The 19709-nt window shown below is 37.4% G+C and overlaps 1 pseudogene; it reads right to left on the bottom strand.

The window, feature by feature from the left end:
- Positions 1-37: 37 nt before the first annotated feature.
- The window catches only part of LOC114315010 (glyoxylate/hydroxypyruvate reductase HPR3 pseudogene), a 68715-nt pseudogene continuing 49043 nt past the window's right edge, over positions 38-19709 (bottom strand).

A 19709-nucleotide genomic window follows, 5' to 3' on the forward strand; every position in this document is an offset into this window, starting at 1 on the left:
TGCATGCATGATAGATAAACAAACAAATTAACAAACCTCTCCAATCTGTCTAGGTCTCTCCTATCTAACTCCTTGCGAGTCGAAATTCTATATAATCACGTCCAAAGAAGATTGCCACCTCTTACACTTTTTTACACACCAATAAAGGAACACAAATTACCAAAACAAGACTCAATTCATTCACTCACTCATTCAACAATCAATGACAGGAGAAAGAAGAGGTTTATTTTCAAAGAAAGCTTCCAAATTGGCAATCACAAGTTGGGAACAATCAAAAGATGACTCCTCAGTGAAGGCAGCTCTATGAGGCAACAAAACAACATTGTCAAGCCCAAAGAGCTCTTTAGGCACAGTAGGCTCATTCTCAAACACATCCAAATCAGCGCCACCTATCTCTCCCTCCACCAAACACTTCACCCATTCCTTCTCGTCGACGATTGCCCCTCGGCGGACGTTGACGATGACACCTCCCTTTCCTAGTGCTGTCATCACTTCTCTGTTGATCATGTGCCTTGTTTGGTCAGCCAATGAACAACATATGATGAGCACATCAGAGATTGATGCTAGTTGAGAAACATTTGGGTGAAATGGGTGTGGAACATATGAGATTATACAGCCAGAGGCCTTAAGCCTTTTTGCAACTTCTGTGCCAATGCTTCCTAACCCAACAATCCCAACTCTTTTACCTTCCAACTGAAATCCATCAATTTTGCCAAGTTAAGGGACAAAAAAGCAAAATTATTGTAGTTCAACAATAGCTTTGATGATATGTTCAATAACAATACAAACATCACAAAAATTGATTCATTTTGGGACCCGTATTCCACCAGAGCGAATACATTCAAAGTCATCTTCTAATTTTTAACCTATTTTTGAGTCATACCATCTCTTACATATTTTATACATTTTTTCAAAAAAAATCAAAAAATTAATTTTTAACCATCTTCCCAAAACAACCCATAAATTACTAAACACTACTCCAATACTATTAGACATTTTTCCCAACATAAAAAAGTATATTCTATTAAAACTCCATTCTATGGTAAGCAGTGGCGTGTTTGCCTATTTTATTGAAACTTTATTCTATGGTTAAGAAATGGCGTTGCATGTGACAAAATTCCTTCTTTAACATGTACATAAAGCTCCTATCTAAAACAATTGTGTACATAAAGCTAAAGTATGGCACTGATCTTTTGTTTAAAGTGATTCTTTTAGTTAAATCATTCATTTCAAAAGAAAATTCCAACTCTTAAGAATAATTGAGTTTCTATGCTCCAAACCTATAAAATTTTCATTCACTTATATTTTTTACATCTCACTCTTCTCACATCTCTATCATGCGTCATGCTATAACATATGTAAATTATGACATTTATGATATTAATTATCACAAATATTATAAAATCATAATTAAATCTTTTTCAATTATAACTAAAATGTATATATATATATATATATATATGCATAATTAAATACCATATTAGATATAATCAAAGACCTTTTGAAATTATAAACCAAAATGAATATAAATGTGGCATCCTTATGTATGATGTCTGTATAGCATTACTTTAAATTATATAGGAATTAAAAACTAATAACTGTAATTATTTGCTTTATTTCATTGCCGAACAAAGGAAAGTTGGTGAGAATACAACCCTTTTTTGGCCATATCTTTTACTTTTCCATGCTTATACATAAAAATATTTTGTTATATATAATATCTCCAATTTTATTAAGTATTTTATTTATTTAAAAATTACTATAATATATATAATATATTATCTTGTCTATTTATTTTTTTATGTTTTCACTTGGATCTTACTTTTTAGCTTAGCTATTCATTCAAGAACTAATTAATTTATGAAATGTGACATCAACAACAAGATTGAAAGGAGAGAATCATAAAAATTAAATAAATTTTTGTTAGGGAATTTACAAAATGGGAATTTATTAGATTTGGGTGTTTCAAAACCTTCCTTATGTTTTTCTTTGGAAAACTTGAAAAAAACTTGGGGATTTTGTCCCACATCGGAAAGAAAGCAAAACATGGAGCACTTAATGAAGTGTTACATGGAATATTCCTTTGAATATGAAATTGTGAGATGGATGCTAGTGTACATGCACTCATACCGCAAGAATGGTGCTTCGCACTATCCGCACATGCGCGCTCGTGGTGTGGGTTATGTGGCGTTTGATGGCGCACTTCCTATTTGCATCAGATAGGTTGAAGCGATGACACGGATCTAACGTGGCATGGGTGACTTGGAAGACAGTCAGTGATGTTGCGTCTGTTGGCGATGAGTCAACAGCTCGATCGAACGGTTGCGTGTTCGATCTGGAGCGGTTTGATCATAGCCATTGATTGGAGATGCGTGCGATCATACGGATGAGATGGCACCCAATCATGATCAAATATGATCAATTAATGCATCTATTTAGTGTGAGAATGATCTGCACCATAGATCGTTGATCCAATGGTCAGATCTGATCGAATGCGATCAAGGGACATGACTATTCAATCAGACACATCAATGCCTATAAATAGGCTGCAAGATCAACCACTATAAATAGGCTGCAAGATCAATCATTTTAATCATCCGAAATTCAGAAAGTATTCCTACAATTTCTCTCTCTCTCTCTCTCTCTCTTGATTTAGAGTTTTCGATCAAAAGTTCCTTAAGCAAATTTCTGTTTTTCTTACTAGTAATGAAATTCTACAGACTTGATTATTAATGTCTTAGTTTCTTGATTATATCAAGAGTGTTCTGATCTATTGTCGTCAGTGCAGACGCCGGTAGACTTGATTTTTAGATCAAGCTTCATTGTATCCTAAAGTTGAATTTGCTGTAACCCCCTGCACACCTTTTGGTGGGTGCAAATATTATTTTTAAGAAAACGACTAAGTAACGTGACTTGAAGCACCAAATTTCTACGTAGACAAGATCATCGCCAAGTTTTGAAGACTCGAAGACCACCAACTAAAGAATTCAAGACGAAATGTTCCAATAATCTAAAGACAATATTTAGATATGGTGATGTCTATTCAGAAAATGACTCAAGATTTCATGAAGGTTGACCGATTTGATGGAGGAAATTTCTGACGCTGGCAAAAAAAGATGCATTCTTTGCTCGCCACTCTCAGACCGGTCTATGTGCTAACTGCCCCCTATCCGGTGAAGCAAGAAGACGAGACTATGGAGCAAACCCGTACCAGAACCAAATGGGAGAATGACGACTACATCTGTCGAGGACACATTCTGAATGCGCTGTCATACTCTCTGTTTGATGTGTATCAACATCTGGAAATGACAAAGCAACTCTGGGACATATTACAGTCAAAGTACCTCATCGAGGATGCCACCGGTAAGAAATTTCTTGTTAGTAATTTTATGCGTTTTACTATGATTGATACAAAGCCCATTATGGAACAATTTCATGAGATCCAACATATTCTGAGTCAGTTTCAACAAAAGAATATGAACATAGATGAATCTATTATAGTTTCATCTATAATAGAGAAACTGTCTTCTTCTTGGAAGGATTTTACGAAAACTCTGAAACACAAAAAGGAAGATCTAACTTTAGAGGAATTGGCTCAACACCTCCAAGTTGAGGAAGAGTCAAGACTTCTTGAAAATAAAGATAACCAATTGGCTCAGACTTCCAAAATTCACATAGTGGATGATGGTAAGAGGTTTAACAAAAAAAAAGCATAAGCACAACCCCCAACTTAAGAAAGATATTAAGAAACTGAAAGGTGCTTGCTGGCACTGTGGCTAGCCAAGGCACTTCAAAAATGAATGCTAGTCATACAAGAAGAAGCCAGAAGCATCAAATGTCAAGAACAAATTCGTGGTTGTTGTATCCAAGGTAAACATGCTCGAAGATGCTGGTGACTGGTGGATTGACTCAGGAACAACAAGGCACGTCTGCAACGACAAGAGTCGTTTCACTACTTATGAACAAGTGAGTGATGGAACAGTTCTCTACATGGGCAACTCTTTAACTACTGCTATCAAAGGCAAGGGGACAATGGATCTAGAGTTCACAAATCTAGGAAAGTCTTAAGTCGTAATGATGTTTATCAAGTACCTGATATCAGGAAAAACCTTATATCTAGAAGCCTGCTTAATAAGCATGGTTTCAAGTTAGTATTTGAGTTGGAAAAATTTATCCCGTCTAAGGATGGGATTTTTGTTGGGAAGAGCTACATGTATCAAGGAACGTTCAAACTTAATGTTATCAATAATACATCTATTTCTGCTTATATTGTTGATTCTCTTTCTTTATGGTATGCATGTTTAGGTCATGTTAATACCAGGAAAATGCATGATATGGTTAATTTAGATTTAATTCCTAAGTATGACATTGATATGTTTGAAAAATGCAAATTTTGTGTGCAATCTAAAATTACTCGCATTCCGTTTCCTAAAGTAGATAAAATCACACATCTGCTTGAACTTATGCATAGTGATGTATGTGACGTGCATAGCACCCCCACTAGAGGTGGTAAGAAATATTTTGTAACATTCATTTATGATTTTTCTAAGTACTGTCATATCTATCTTTTGCATTCAAAAGATGAGATGCTTGATAAATTCAAGATTTTTAAGACAGAAGTAGAAAATCAGTGTAATGTCAAAATAAAGATACTTAGGTCTGATGGAGCCGGTGCATGCCATTTTTCACAAGATTGTGAAAATGTTGGTATTATTCATGAGAAATCTGCACCCTACACACCATAACAAAATGAAGTAGCTGAAAGAAAGAATAGGACATTAATAGAAATGATTAATACTATGCTTTCTTAATCCAGTTTAAGTTCTGGTTTTTGGGGTGAAGCCTTGTTCACTGCCTGTCACATACTCAATAGAATTCCTCTCAAGGGAAGAAATGTTACTCCTTATGAACTTTGAAAAAACAAGAAACCTAATTTAGGTTACTTGAAAACGTGGGACTGTAGAGCAATAGCTAGATTGCCTGAACCTAAAAGGAAGAAATTAGATGAAAAATGAATTGAATGCATATTCCTTGGCTATGCTATACATAGCAAAGCATATAGGTTTTTAGTAGTAGAGCCCAATGGTTTAGTAGAAACAAATACCATCATTGAATCACGTGATGCGGTATTTTATGAGAGTTGTTTCAGAACCATTCCAAAGTTGGATTCTAATCAAGGAAATGAATCAATTCATTTGATGTCTACAGAGGAAAGTGAACGACATGAACCCATTCAGCCTAATGAACCTAATGAGCCTGTTGAGCTCAGGAAGAGTAAGAGGGCTAAGACTAAGAAGTCATTTGGCCTTGATTTCATTGTTTACCTTATAGAAGGAACTAGGAAAGCTTATTGTAAGCAAACAATGATTTCTTTGAAAATGGATTCAAATCCATTAACCTTTGAGGAAGCTATAAAGTCTCAAGATGTTACTTTCTGGAAAGAAGCAATAAATGATGAGATGGATTTTATCATAGGTAACAATACCTGGATACTTATTGATTTGCCACATGGATCTGAACCAATTGGTTGTAAATGGATTTTCAAAAGGAAAATGAAAGTTGATGGCACAATTGACAAGTTCAAAGCAAAATTAGTTGCTAAGGGTTTTACTCAAAAGGAGGGTATCGATTATTTTGATACATATGCTCCATTGGCCAGAATCGCCACAATTCGAGTGTTGATTGCCTTAGCCTTAATCTACAAACTTGAAATCCATCAAATGGATGTTAAGACTGCTTTCTTAAATGGAGATTTAGATGAGGAAATCTACATGCAATAACCGGAAGGATTTGTTATACAGGGTTAAGAACACAAAGTGTGTAAACTCGTAAAGTCACTATATAGACTGAAACAAGCTCCAAAACAATGGCATGAAAAATTTAACAAAGTAATAGTGTCAAATAGTTTTAGGATACATGAATCTGATAAGTGTGTGTACAGTAAGTTTACTGGCAATAAATGTTGTGGCTCGCCTTTTTCGTGCCCCCTTTCGGAAGGTTTGAAAGAAAAGGCCTCACAGTTCGGACTCCTGTGGTTCTGAATCTAATCGTACAAGTGCAATATGAACTTGATAATCACCAAAGAGTCCAAATCTGACAAATCTTTTTGGAAAATCGATTTTAAGGGGTGGCTTGAGATGTTCTAAATCAGTGCACTATTTGAATTTTTATAAAATATGGTTGGGTTTAAAGTGATGTAGTAGAGAGGTGATGTGACTTAAATAAGATGATATGACTTAAATAGAATAGTGACTTTTTGACTTTTTTAGTATATGTCAAACATGGCCTAAATCAAATAATGTCAAAATTAGATTGCTTTGCCAAATATAGAGTCGCCACCTAAATATTTTTGTTTTGGAGAAATTTAGGAAATCCTGACTCATGCCGAAGGCCACGTGTCCGTCATTACCAAAGTTGCCTCGGCTTAGGAACTTAGGTATGAGAAGAGAAGGTCATGAATTGAGCACTCCCGCTCGCCCGATCAAAGATCGGCCTCTACTAATCATGATATGATTTTTTATAAACATTATGTACTCTTGTTCCGATTATTAAACTAACTTTACTACGTGATGCGCACAATCAAGTATAGACAAGTTTGCTTAATTTGGAACAATTCAACTTATGTTTGGTTGTGAAAATAGTTTGAATTTTCCACCTCAAGTGGGCTTAAAGTGTACGGATTTGCCACCAAACATAGTGGGCTTAAAACGTGATTTGCCACTCAACAAAGTGGGCTTAAAACATATATTTGTTAAATCGTTCCAATTCAAACAACAAGCCTTCATCTACAGGCATTCATGCAGTTTAGCATTTAAGCACATAGCATCATGGCAAGCATGCTAAATATGACAACATTTACACTCATGCAAGTATGTTAAAGCGTAAAAACTCACCTAGTACTCCCAGGGCCGACCCTGAGATTTGTGGGGCCTAAGGCGAACTATGAAAATAGAACCTCTCTAATATATTTTTTTTAATAAAAAATTTATGCATAAAATAATAAGTATCCACAAATTTTTTATTTAAGTATACTTGCACATATAATCATTAAAATTATAAACTAAAATTTACTTTCATATATTAAGATGGGAAGAAATCAGTACAATGACTCAAAAATATTAAAAACTGATTTTGTTGCTTTATAGTTTAGCAATTTAATTCAATCCATTTGCTCATACAAATAAAGTGCTCATTACTAGTTTCATGACTTTTAAGTCTGTTGCCCATATTCTTCCAATCTTTCAATCCATCAGTAGCCAAATGAATATTGTTCCCATCTTGCTTAAACAACTTACAACAAAAGAAAAACACTTTGTCTAAAGCATCTGAATATACTAGCCACTTCATATCCTGCTTCTCTCCATTTTGTAACTATCGCATGTAAAATGTAGAAGAAAAATGCCTATCTTTGTCATCTAGGGAAAAATTCACACCATTACCTCTTATAGGACCTTTTTCAACTAATAAAGCTCTTAAATTTTGATCAATCTTGTCCCAATTACCAGGGTCATAAATGTTTAGAGGTCCACATTCAACATTGACATTTTTACTTTCACTAGATTCTACATTTCCCAAATCTTCATTCTCATTCTCATTCTCATTCTCATTCTCATTCTCATTCATATGTTCACTAGGTTGTTCAATCACCAAATCATCATTTTCATTATTATTCACACAATGATTAGGTTTTTCAATTACCAAATCTTCATCATCATTGTCATTTGAACCCGAAATATCTACTTGTTTCTTGGTACCAACATATTTATCAAGTGCTCCCGATTGAGATTGAATTAATTGTTATACTTTCATCCTCTTCTTTCTTTTTTCATTTCCAAAACTATACTTCTTCTTTCTCTTTTCATTTCCAAAACTATACTTCCTGGGAAACATGGCTATAATCACAAACACTTTAATCCACAAATCACAATCCATTGATTTGATAGCAAATAAATTATAAAAAAACAATTTAATGAAACAAAATTAGGGCAAAAAAATTAGGAAAAAATTATTCAATTAAAACTGATAAATACCTAGGTAAAAAAATTAGGGTAAAATTATTTATTCCATTAAAATCTAATGGATAAAGAAGGGAAAAAAAAATAGGGCAAATTTATTATTTCACTATGTGATAGAGAAAGAATGTAGAAAAAAAATTAGGACAACTTTATTTAATAAACTCTAATACTGAGTCTAAGAAAGAGGACTTACCATGGGAGAGAGTGTGTGTGAGAGGGAGTGAATCGCCGAAGGAGTGTGTGAAAGAGAGAAAGTGAGCCGCTCACAATGCTCTGCTCAGTGCTCTACGTTTGCCTACTACCTTCAACTTGGTAAGAGAGAGTGAGAGAGAGAGAGAGAGAGAGAGAGAGAGAGAGAGAGAGAGAGAGAGAGAGAGAGAGAGAGAGAGCAAAAGCAGTGCACTGAAGTGAACAATGTTGTATATTGTATGTGTGGTTTGGGTTGGGCCCAAACGCCTTTTTTGTTTTTTGTTTTTTGTATTTATATAATTTCATTTTAATAAATATGGGTCAAACCACATAAATATGGGCTAAACCATACATAGGCCTAATAAAACATTTTGAGGCCCTTTAAATTGATCTTAAAAAATTTTAAAAAAAAGTTGGGCCTATAACAATTTATTAAATTTGAGGGCCCTATTTTTTAGCCAAAATTGTGGGGCCTACGGCACAAACCTTACTGGCCTTAGGCCAGGGCCGGCCTTGAGTACTCCAAGCCAAAAGAAAACAAAGTTAGAAATATGCATGATTCCTAACTATACATGATGCCTAATACAACACATGTAATATGCAATTAATAGGCTCGACTACTAATATGGCATATGGATTGATTTGAAAACATGCGGTTAAACACGTATTCAAATAAGATATTGAAATGGCAATGCAGTTTGAATGATGCGCCGAGTCTCGGTGCATGCAATACAAATGAAAGGATGCAAGCATAAGGTATGCTAATTTGAAATATGTCCCTAATCTAACCATCAAAAGTGATTGAATAAAAGGGAGAAAGACGTGGAGTTGGAAAACATACACACACACACGCACACTTATTACAACATTATGCCCTTGCGAAGGAGGTCCGAATGAATAAGCTAACTAGCTAGCTGCGTAATTAAGCTAACTAATTATTACAAAACTCGAATTAATTAACTATTCTAGTTAACTAATTACAAAACAAAATCGAAATTGAATAACTAGTTAAGCAAACTAATTAAAACATGTATTGAAGCTAGATATTTAAGCATTAAACAAGCTTGAAATGCAAGGGAGGCTTATGCACGTGCCCGGTTTCCACCCGAAAAGTCGCTGTTTTGCTATTGCAAGCCTCTGTTTTCACATTTGATCACTGAAAATGCTACCCACTTCCAGAACTCCTGCTCCATCTTACCAGCACACTGCTTAATTTTCATTGATAATCGATAGGGGGCTGGTCGGCTACCAATGGTTGCTGGTCGGCCACTGATGGTGGCCGGTCAGCTACTGGTGGTGGCTGTCAGCCAATACTGTCCTGAACTTCCTGGCTGCAACACAGAGCAAAACAGAGCAAAGCAATGTACTTTTTGAAGGTTTGTTTGTACTGTTATCCTCCTTATCATCAAACAAGTTCAAAGGAGTGTCACTCTTGACTCTCAAACCATAAACTGAGCAATTTCATTGCATGATGGCCAAAAACCAAGTTTGTACAAGTTTAATAAATGCAAAACAAGAGTCAAATGACCATCACTCTATCATGCGTGATCAAGGGCAATGAAGACCAAGGAAAGTGGCACATTTCATCACTTTTGAGTATGAAAGGTCTCATCTTCCTTGTGTTCAAATTAACGTCTGATTTGAACATATGCAATGCAACACAGCACAACACAACACAACACAAAGAATGCTTATTTTGCCTCTTTTACTTGCCAATTTTATTTACTCATTTTAATTACCAAATCATTCCTTAATCCATTAAGTCCATTGGTGAGTGTCAACTAGTGGAAAAAGGGTCCAAACCACAAGTTGCTTTGGGCATGAAAAAAGCATTACACTGTTGGTAATGAACCCCTTAAGGGATTAAACCATTAGGTGTAGCACCTCCATTTCACACTTAGACAAACAAGTGGTTTAAAACCACGTTCAAAGAAAAAATAAAATCAAGAAAGGAGGGAGGTTGCAGAGATGATTAAGTGTTGGAATGAGTGACAAAAGCACTAAAACATGAAACCAACTTAAACTAATGATGGTTAAAGCCTTAAAACACCAAGCTAGTGAAGGAATTTACACTACAATGCCAAACAAGACTCAAATGAACTAGCCAGCCCAAAACAAAGCTAAAACAGAGTGTAAAGCATGCTGGACTTGAGCCATGAAAAGCTAAAACATTAAGCTAACACATGAGGCTAACTAGGCATGCAAACAAGACACAAGGAGGGGAGGCTAACTCCTCCAATTTTGGACTTCAAAATGAGTTTTTTACCACTGAAAAGCCTCTAAAATTCAGTGGTTGAAAGGCCCAAAAAAGTTGGTTTGAAAATAATGAAAAAAGTTACAAAAGCTTCAAGAACTAAGATACAAGAAGGGTGGACTATCCTTTAACTTAAAATAGCCTCAAACCAACATTTTTAAGCCATAAAAATAGAACCTTTTTTAGTTCAAAACCAGCCTCAAAACAATTGAAAAGGATGGTAAAACAACTATACAAAACAAGTATAAACAAGGCAAGTGTTATACCTTTGAAGCAAAGCACAAGTTGGCCAACAATCCAAGTCAAAAACCACATTCTAGAGCTCAAAGAAGGTCTCAAGTTACCTTAGCCCAAAGACTAGCAACTTTGGTTAAGGTAGTGTATGTAATAGTGCTGAGAAAACAAGCTACAAAGCACAAAATTGTAAGAGAGAGAGAGAGAGAGAGAGAGAGAGAGAGATAATTTTGGTCCAAATTTTCTAACCCTCAAAAATGGGAGAGGAACCTCCCTATATATAAAAAAACATGCATTGAGCTTAGAAACATCCTACTATACATGTGTAGGGAGATATAGCTCAGTGTGCTAATAGCTGTCACAGCTGTCAACAAATGTCTAGAACGGCCACCACTGGTGACTGACCGGCCACACCCATGGCCGACAAGCACAATCCATGGCCGACAGCCTATGGTGGTGGCCGAAAAGTCACCAAGAGGTTCCAAAACCAGGAAAAGAAAAGGCAAGGTTTAGAGGCTCAAAGATAGGGTGTTCCGTTAAGAACTTCGGGCGCTCAAAACGAACACAATCAAACACAATCACAATATGCACGAGCGGTGACGTCCAAGTCTTGAGGACGGTCAAAAATGGGGTGTCTACAGTTGCTTTTCTTTGACGAAACTCGGAAGTTATGAAGTGACGGGAGTGAATGTCAAAGCCTAGAGACGACCCATTTTGACAAGACTGAAGACTTGGACAAACAAACAAGCAAGACAAAAACGGTTGCGCCCGTAGGCTGCCTACGTATCCCTTTGCAAGGAATCAAACCAGCATAGTTCTAGGGCAAGATGCAAGTGGTATGCACGATGCCGGAACATAACTTATGATCATGCAATGAGGTTAAGCAATGAAACATTTAGATGCAAATGCTATGCCATGAAAATTCCATACTCAAACAAACACGAAAGTAAATAAGTAAACATGCCATACGTGGGAATTAGGAATCAAACCACATTTCATATAGAAAGGATGTAAGAAAATTATGCAAACTTAACTACGCGACGTGCAGGAAAGGCGAAGAGTGACCGTTGGGCACACCCGAGGTCTTAACCGAGATCCTAATGTGTTGCACATGGAAGGACAAGGGTGGTGTGAACACCGGGACACACTCGAATGTTTTTAACCAAAACAAACAATCTCAACGCGCCTCACATGCGAGGGGAAAAGGTAGCGTAAATAGCAGGATGCACCTAAATGTTTTTAACCAAAGGAAATGGTGTAAACACTGAAATGCATCCGAATGTTTTTAACCAAAATGAGTGGTGTAAACATGGGGACACACTCGAATGTTTTTAACCAAAGGGAGTGGTGTAAACACCAGGACGCACTCGAATGTTTTTAATCAAAAGGAGTGGTGTAAACACCGGGATGCACCCAAATGTTTTTAACCAAAAGGAGTGGTGTAAACACCGAGACACACCCGAATGTTTTTAACCAAAAAGAGTGGTGTAAACACCGAGACGCACCCAAATGTTTTTAACCAAAAGGAGTGGTGTAAACACCGGGACACACCCAAATGTCTTTAACCAAAAGGAGTAATCCTAATGCGTCTCACGCGTGAGGAGAGGGAGTAAAATGATGTGATTCGAAGGGCACGAATGATTTACCTAGAATTCCTTTGAATGAACCGTACATACAATATCGTTTGACTGCGTTGGCTTCGCTGAATGAACCATACATACAATATCGTTTGACTGTATTGGCTCCGCTGAATGAACCGTATATACAATATCGTTTCTACGTAAGCAAGAAACTCAACAAGTACAATAAAGTAAGGGTGCATGTTCTATGCGCAATTACAATAATGTTAACGCATGTTCTATGCAAATATATCAAATGCATGTTCTATGCAAGATTAACAACATGTTCTATGCTAAGTACCAAATGCATGTTCTATGCACGATTAACAGCATGTTCCATGCAACAAAGGAGAGGTGCATATTCTATGCAAGATTAATTGGAAACATATTCTATGCAACAAAGGAAAGGTGCATATTCTATGCAATACCATATGTGTTTATCAAAACAAATTGAATAGCGACTTCCGATTTACCTCTCAGAAGAGTTGCAACATGTTTTCAAAGGATACACCTCCTTCACGTTGACTAGCAATGAACATCATGCACTGAAGGCACGGTTTGGAGCTTCTACAGAGACAATCTGAACTCAAAAGTGAACTTTCCTTGCACTTTTTGAGAAATAAAGACACAAAACAGCATCAAGACTCAATGTAGGAGCACTGGAAGCTTGACGGCCGCGAGGGGAGGGTGTCCGCCACCTGTCAGCCACCCCTGAGCATTTTCGGCCACCAGTGGCAGATCGGGGCCAAATTGTTCTTTTCACCATGGATCTTTAAATATACTCACCCATACTTCATTTCTTCACTCCACCAAAGTCAAAAATCCTCCCTCTCTCTCTCTCTTTAAATACTTTTCCTCTCTAGATCTGAGCTTTATACGCGTTTTCTAATGCCCTACGCACATTTTCTTCGCTAAACCCTCTTAGTCTACTCCGTTTTGAATCGATTGAAATTTGATTTCGATGCTTTTTCTTGGAGTTTCACCACTTGAGGCTTGTTTCCCTCGTCTTCTTCTTGGGTTTGGTGCCCTTTTTCGGGCCTTGACTTTTTTTCCCTTTTCTCTTTCTTAGGGTTGACTTTTGGCATTTTCCATCTATTTTTCTTATTTTCCTTCACTTTTTGAGAACTTTCTGTCTTCTTTCCACATGGCGGATGATCTACCCCATGACGGAGCTTCTCCGGAGATCCCACCCCAGTTGTCTCCATAGATGGAGGTGGGGCCGTGTGACGCCTCAAATCTACACTATTGGTTGTAGTCAAGGGAAAGTCACTAATGAGTCCTATGGTCAATAACCAAGTAAGATCCCAGATCACCGGAGGAGTCAAATTAGTCTCCCTTCTAAGTCCAGCTTTCTTAGGTAGCGCACTACCTTTTTGACAGATCTTAAGAGGCATTGACACAAGGTCTCGTAAGCGACGCGAGGGGTTATATTGTTGTTAGAATATAAGTACATAATAATTACAAGTATTCTTAATTACAAAAGCTCGTTCCATTACATTACATGCCAAAAGAAAATTTAAATTTTAATATGAGCCTTACAAAACATCAAAAGGGAAATTTCTAGCTTTTCTACGATAGCCAAATATCTTCAAAGGTTTCCGGCTCGTCGTCTCCTGCTGTAAGCTCCTCTTCGGCACCTGGCATGATACGCCATGAGCTTTGAATGCCTAGTAAACGCATACACACCCTATCCCTTTTCCCAGTCTAATACACAACAACATTTACAAAAAGACAGAGGAAAGGATCATGGCATTCAAGTTCATAGCACAAATTATATGGTTAGTTGTTAGTAGTCTAGAAATCCCCCAAAGAGATTTCATCCTCCCAACTCTAAGAATTGGGCGGGGATTATTCGGTATGCCCCCTCTTTTGCTACTTTGTTGCAGACCTTACCTCGGATGCCTACCAACGATTATATACCGTGTAGGGCCAACAGAGGGCCTCAAAAGAGACGGTAATGATGGGCCTAGCCCAAACCCCTCCTTACACCGAACTACCTAGGGTTCGAATACAACCGCTCCATCGAGGGTTTCAAACAACCAGTTGCGCAAGACTTGCTCATTTTAATCCACTACTAATATCAACTTAACATTCTCATCATTTATAATGTATGACTAGTGTGGCCGTTAACCCTCTTTACCAACCCATTTAGTTTACCCCTTTTTCACATTAAGTTCTTTACACATTAGTGGTTAGCACAAGTAAGAGAAAAATAAGGCCATTCAAGGTGAAACTCAAGCATGCAAGTATAGCATATATTACAACAAATATGTCATGATAGCACAAAAACACTAACTACAACAAGAACCACATTGTCAGATTTTCAGCACTGCACCGGTTCAAAAATAAATATAGAAAAAATATTTTATAAGGGTTTCAGAAATGTGGCTTACTAAGAATTTGTAGAGAATTAAGTCTAGTTTTATAATCATTTTACGGAAGTAGGGTGGCCCTTTTGGATTTTTAGATATTTAAGAAATACACAGACTCTGCCCAGATTTGACAACTGTTACAAAATTTAGTGTTTCTCTTAAAATACTCATTCATTTTCATTGAAATAAATTGTTTTTGAAAGCTAACCTTCAGAGGAAGATTTTGATATAAAAATGAACGTGAGATCATTTATCTATAAGTTTCTAGAATTTCTTAAAGTTTCCTGTTTTAAACAGGTTCTTGCACCATGTATTTAGAAAAATAAAAGGAGTCATAAAAACACATCCATGGTCTTAGCCAAAATTTTCACATACTCTATACATGTCAATTAATACCCCTTTAAAACATATTTTGAGTTTGTGAAGGTTTGCTATGGAAATAAAATCAAAAACCTTGAAGAAAAGCTTGCTGGAAGTTGCAAGGAAGAAGAGGAACATTTCATTTTTAAATCATACATCATCTAACAATGTAGTAACTCTTAGTATAATGTGAAATATATATTTTTTAGCATGTATTATGAAGGGAAAAACATGATGATTCATTGAGAGTAGAGGTGCATGAGATTTACCTTGGTTTGCTAGATCTTTTTCCTACTTGTTGCTCTATTTCTTCTCTTTTTCTCTCAAGCTCACTTGCTCTCCCTTTCCTCCTCTCTCAGCTGTGTGTTGTGTGTGTATGGAGTGAAATAAAATAGCTAGCAAGGCTTGTATTTATAGGCCAAGAAGGAGAGAGAAGGGTTGGTTTGGTTTGGTTGGTTTTCAATAGAAACTATTCAAGTTTGATTGGTTTATAATTGGATCCAATTAAGATTTGTGTTAATTAATCTTGATTAAGAGAAGGTAATCCTATTTACTAGTTAATTGGGAGACAAAAAAGATATAGCAATAAATGCCTCCCATTCCTCCATGTTAGTGGAAGATTTGTTGCATATTTGTACAAGATTTGTTATGTATAAAAAATACACTTCTAGGTCCTTTTTACCACCTATAGCCAGCTACCCTATTTACCTATATGAAAATTTGATTTTTTTTGTTAATAAAATATAGAGGATATTTTATATAAATTAATAAAATATTGGTTGTACCTTTATTGAATAAAATATTAAGGTTTTGGGGCCAAAATGTAATAATTAAGAAAGAAAAGGGTACAATCGGAAATTTTGAAATAAAACATATGTTTAAGTTATATAATTAATAAAATAATGATAGAAAAAATAATTCGGGCCACGTGGTGCCGATTTGCAATAAAAGGCGAGATACCGGGCTAAAACTGCGATTACCAAAAACTAGGATTTTTCTCTTATAATTTTTCATTCTAGGGTTTCTAAATTATTAATTCAGGATTTTAAAATGTTTCTTAAGTTCTCAGAGTTGATTAGGGTTTGCTGATTAGCTCACACAGTCGCTCCTAATTTCTAGGATTTAATTTGCAAGAAATGAAGAAACAATATTTTTTTATTAAAATTCTTCAACTATAAGCGTTTAGGGACATTACAAAAAGTTAGGGCCTCACACAGTGCTATTACCACCCAGGGTTCGACCTTTTGATCCGACGACATATCATCCTCAGACACATGTGCTACCAACCGAGAGTATCCGGGGTTTCAGAGGGTTCACGCGAGGTGCACTAGAGGACCTCTTGCTACAAGAGTTGAACTCCCATTTATCTTACGACACCAACAAGGTATGCACTGTATTCTCATGTTTTCTTCAATATACATTGCACTTCTTGCTTTAACTATGTTCCTTGCTTCAACTGTATTGTTTACACTGCATTTCTTACCCTAATCATACTCTTGCACTGTATTTTTTACACTGCCTTTTCATCAACTTATTCTCATACCACTGTATATCACTGTTCTAATCACAGGAGGATTCTCGCTCTATCAGAGGCTATGGAGCCATGTCTGCAAGGGACTGGTAAATGGAGCTTCTTGTCGGTGTCCTCTACATCATCGATAAGGCCGGCTTTGGCCTATTTTGCACGGCGTTGTCGTGCCTAATCGCGAGTCAGCCCATACTTGGAGCACTGGTAGAGAGGTGGTGAGATACCACCAACTCCTTCCATTTCTCTACCGCGGGAGAGATGACGATGACTCCCTACGACTTCTCTATGCTCACTGACATAGAAGTAGAGGGTCGCTCGATTCCTTATGATACAAATAGGGATGTAAGAAAAACCGAAAAAATCGACCAAACCGATTAAACCGGACCACACCGACTATATTTGGTCTGTTTTTTAACAAGAATTGGTCTGTGCGGTTTTTAAATTTGAATTTTTTTGGTTTTCGGTTCGGTATCGGTTTAAGCACCTTGCGCACTAATCTAAACTGAAACCGACCGCTTCAACATATATTGTATTTATAATATATATATATATATAATCTAATAATCTAATGATATTAATAAGTATAATAAATTATTAACCTTAATTAATTAATCTTATGATCTTTATAACCTAAGTTTGTAAACTCTTATTATATATAATCTTAACTCTAACTCATTATTCTTGAAACCTTAGTATTTAAAAAAAAAAATTGTTTTTACTTTTTTTAACTTAGGAATTAAAAAGTATGTATTAAATGGATGGATTGGATATGTTTGAAATGGTAGACAAATAACTAATTTGATATTTTGTGAAGAAATGGTTTGGAAATACTTTTCTGATCCTGAGGGATGCTCGTGATCCGCTGATAATCACCTAAAAATGAATAAACACTCCGGTCGGAGGTGTCGGAATTAGCACTCCGACGGACAAGTTAGTCTCAACACTCAAGATTACTTATATTCTAAATTAAGCACAATAATTCTCACCTGCCACTCTCTGATGGATGATCCCATATTTATAGTATTTTCTTCGGGCCTTTGGGCTGCGCCCATCCTTGTTCCATCACATGTACCTCTACTTGGCGTCAGTTCTATTGGCTGGGATACTGGTTATTTTATTCGGCTCCTTAACTGCTGGGGTATATGCCAAATACAGGTTACGTTTCAGATCGGACACGCTCATCCGTCCCTATGGATCTAATAAAATCTGGCTCTCACAATTGCCCCCCCAAACACCCTGCTATCATCAGTTAGTCGGTGTGTTTGGCTTTTAGCCTGAGAAGTCAAAAATTCGGCGGTTAACCCTTTTCCCAATGCGTGTCAGAATGCGCACACGCTTCTTATTCATCGTAACGCTTTCCTGCCCCTTCGTACCCTACTTCTATTTAATATGATTTGAAATTGCCTCTTCGAGTATATGTCTTGAATGTTCAAAAGATATCTTGCTCGCCCTCCAGTGCAAATCTATCTCTTTGCGGCTTCTACAACTCGTTTCTCGCTTCATCTCCTGTAAGTCTTCTTCTCCTTCATTTTTGATCCCGCTTCCTTATTGGCTTTTAACATTCCGTAATCCTTGGGTTTGGCTTAAAAAGAATGGCAAAACATCTGAAAGAGCTCCTTTCGGCAGATCGAATCTCTGGCTTTCGACGTCATTTCTCCATCCTTGATGACATCCATCTGTCACTTTTGGCAGACAACATCACCGATATGCAGAGGGAAAATGAGAGCATAATCGTCTTTCTTTTCTTATCAATTGCTGAGGGCGAAGTCCACTTTCCTCTTTACCTACTTTTAAGGGCCGTTCTTAGATACTAGGGTCTGATCCCCTCCCAGCCTAACGTCAATTTCTTTCGTATCATAATGGGGATCATAGAACTAAATTGTCATCTTAGGACCAATTTAGGTATTCCTGCCATTTGACACTATTACACCCTTGCCAAATCTACTGGCCGGCTAGGGCCCTACTTTCTTGAAGCTAAGGATACTGATCATCACTTAGTGACTATGCTCGCCAGCTCTAGCAAGCGTGTCGACGACGTGATGGTCGTTGTTCGCGACAACTGGGAGTTCGGTGAAGGCGAAGATCGTCTAGACCTAGTGCCAAGGAAAAAAGGGGAACCAGGTGGCCGATTAGATCACTTTGGTCTTCATATTTACATGTATATGTATTCGGCACTATGTTCATCTTATTGTTTTGTTTGTGCAGGTAGCGATTTAAAGAAAGTGTTGGTTTCAGACGACGACGTCGTGCTTGCAGAAATTAAAACCGCACTACAGTTCGTCAGCCGTCCAAACCTTCGAAAACAAGGGAGGGCAACCCACATTCTCTTGCAATACGAGCCAACTTACACAACATTCTCGGCGGCAGATAACATTCCGATCGCGCAAGGCGATAATCAACCTACTGCTGTCATCTTCTCTAACTTTAAAAACTTGAGGCAGATCGGTTTAGAGTCATCTGATTCTGAACACGCGGAAGAACAAGTGGCTGAACTAATCGCCGAGGATTCGGACCGGTTAGCCGCGAAAGTTGATGAAGCGATTAATTCGGCCTTTGAGGAAGCCGGATTGAACTATTCTGACCTTCCGTCTATATCAGGCTGAGGGGACACCTTCGAAGATATTTCTTCGAACTTGGGAGACCTTCCCGGCGATTACTCTGAAGATATGGCTGGAAAAAATCTTACGCAGATAGCACGGAAGAGGAACGCCGAACGCATGGCTGCCCAAAAAAAGGCCAAGGCCATTCGTTCCAGATTTGTCCCGACTGAATCTGTTCAACCTACTGTTGTAGAGAAATCGGCCCAGGTTGTCATTGTCGAGACGGAAAAGGATGTCAAGCGCCCGATTACAGAAGAGCTGCTGATTTTAGAGGATCGAGGTGAAAAAAGAAGCGCCGAGGACAAGGGCGGCTCTGAAGATGGCCCTGTTGATAAGCGGCCACGCTTAGAGGAGTCGGTTGTGGTTGCTCCTTTCGTCATTGAACCAAAGATAAAAAACATGCCAATCTCCTCCGAAGCGTCAGCTTTGAAAGATCCAGTTGTGGCATTGAGCTTGGCTACCGCGGTCTCCTTGCCGGCTGACATGGCAACCTTTCATGCCGAGCCGGACTTGGCAATGGTAGCATTAGCTACTCAGT

This window comes from Camellia sinensis, chromosome 2 (assembly GCF_055761805.1).
Source record: "Camellia sinensis isolate YWXY chromosome 2, ASM5576180v1, whole genome shotgun sequence".
In the NCBI taxonomy this organism is placed as follows: Eukaryota; Viridiplantae; Streptophyta; class Magnoliopsida; order Ericales; family Theaceae; genus Camellia; species Camellia sinensis.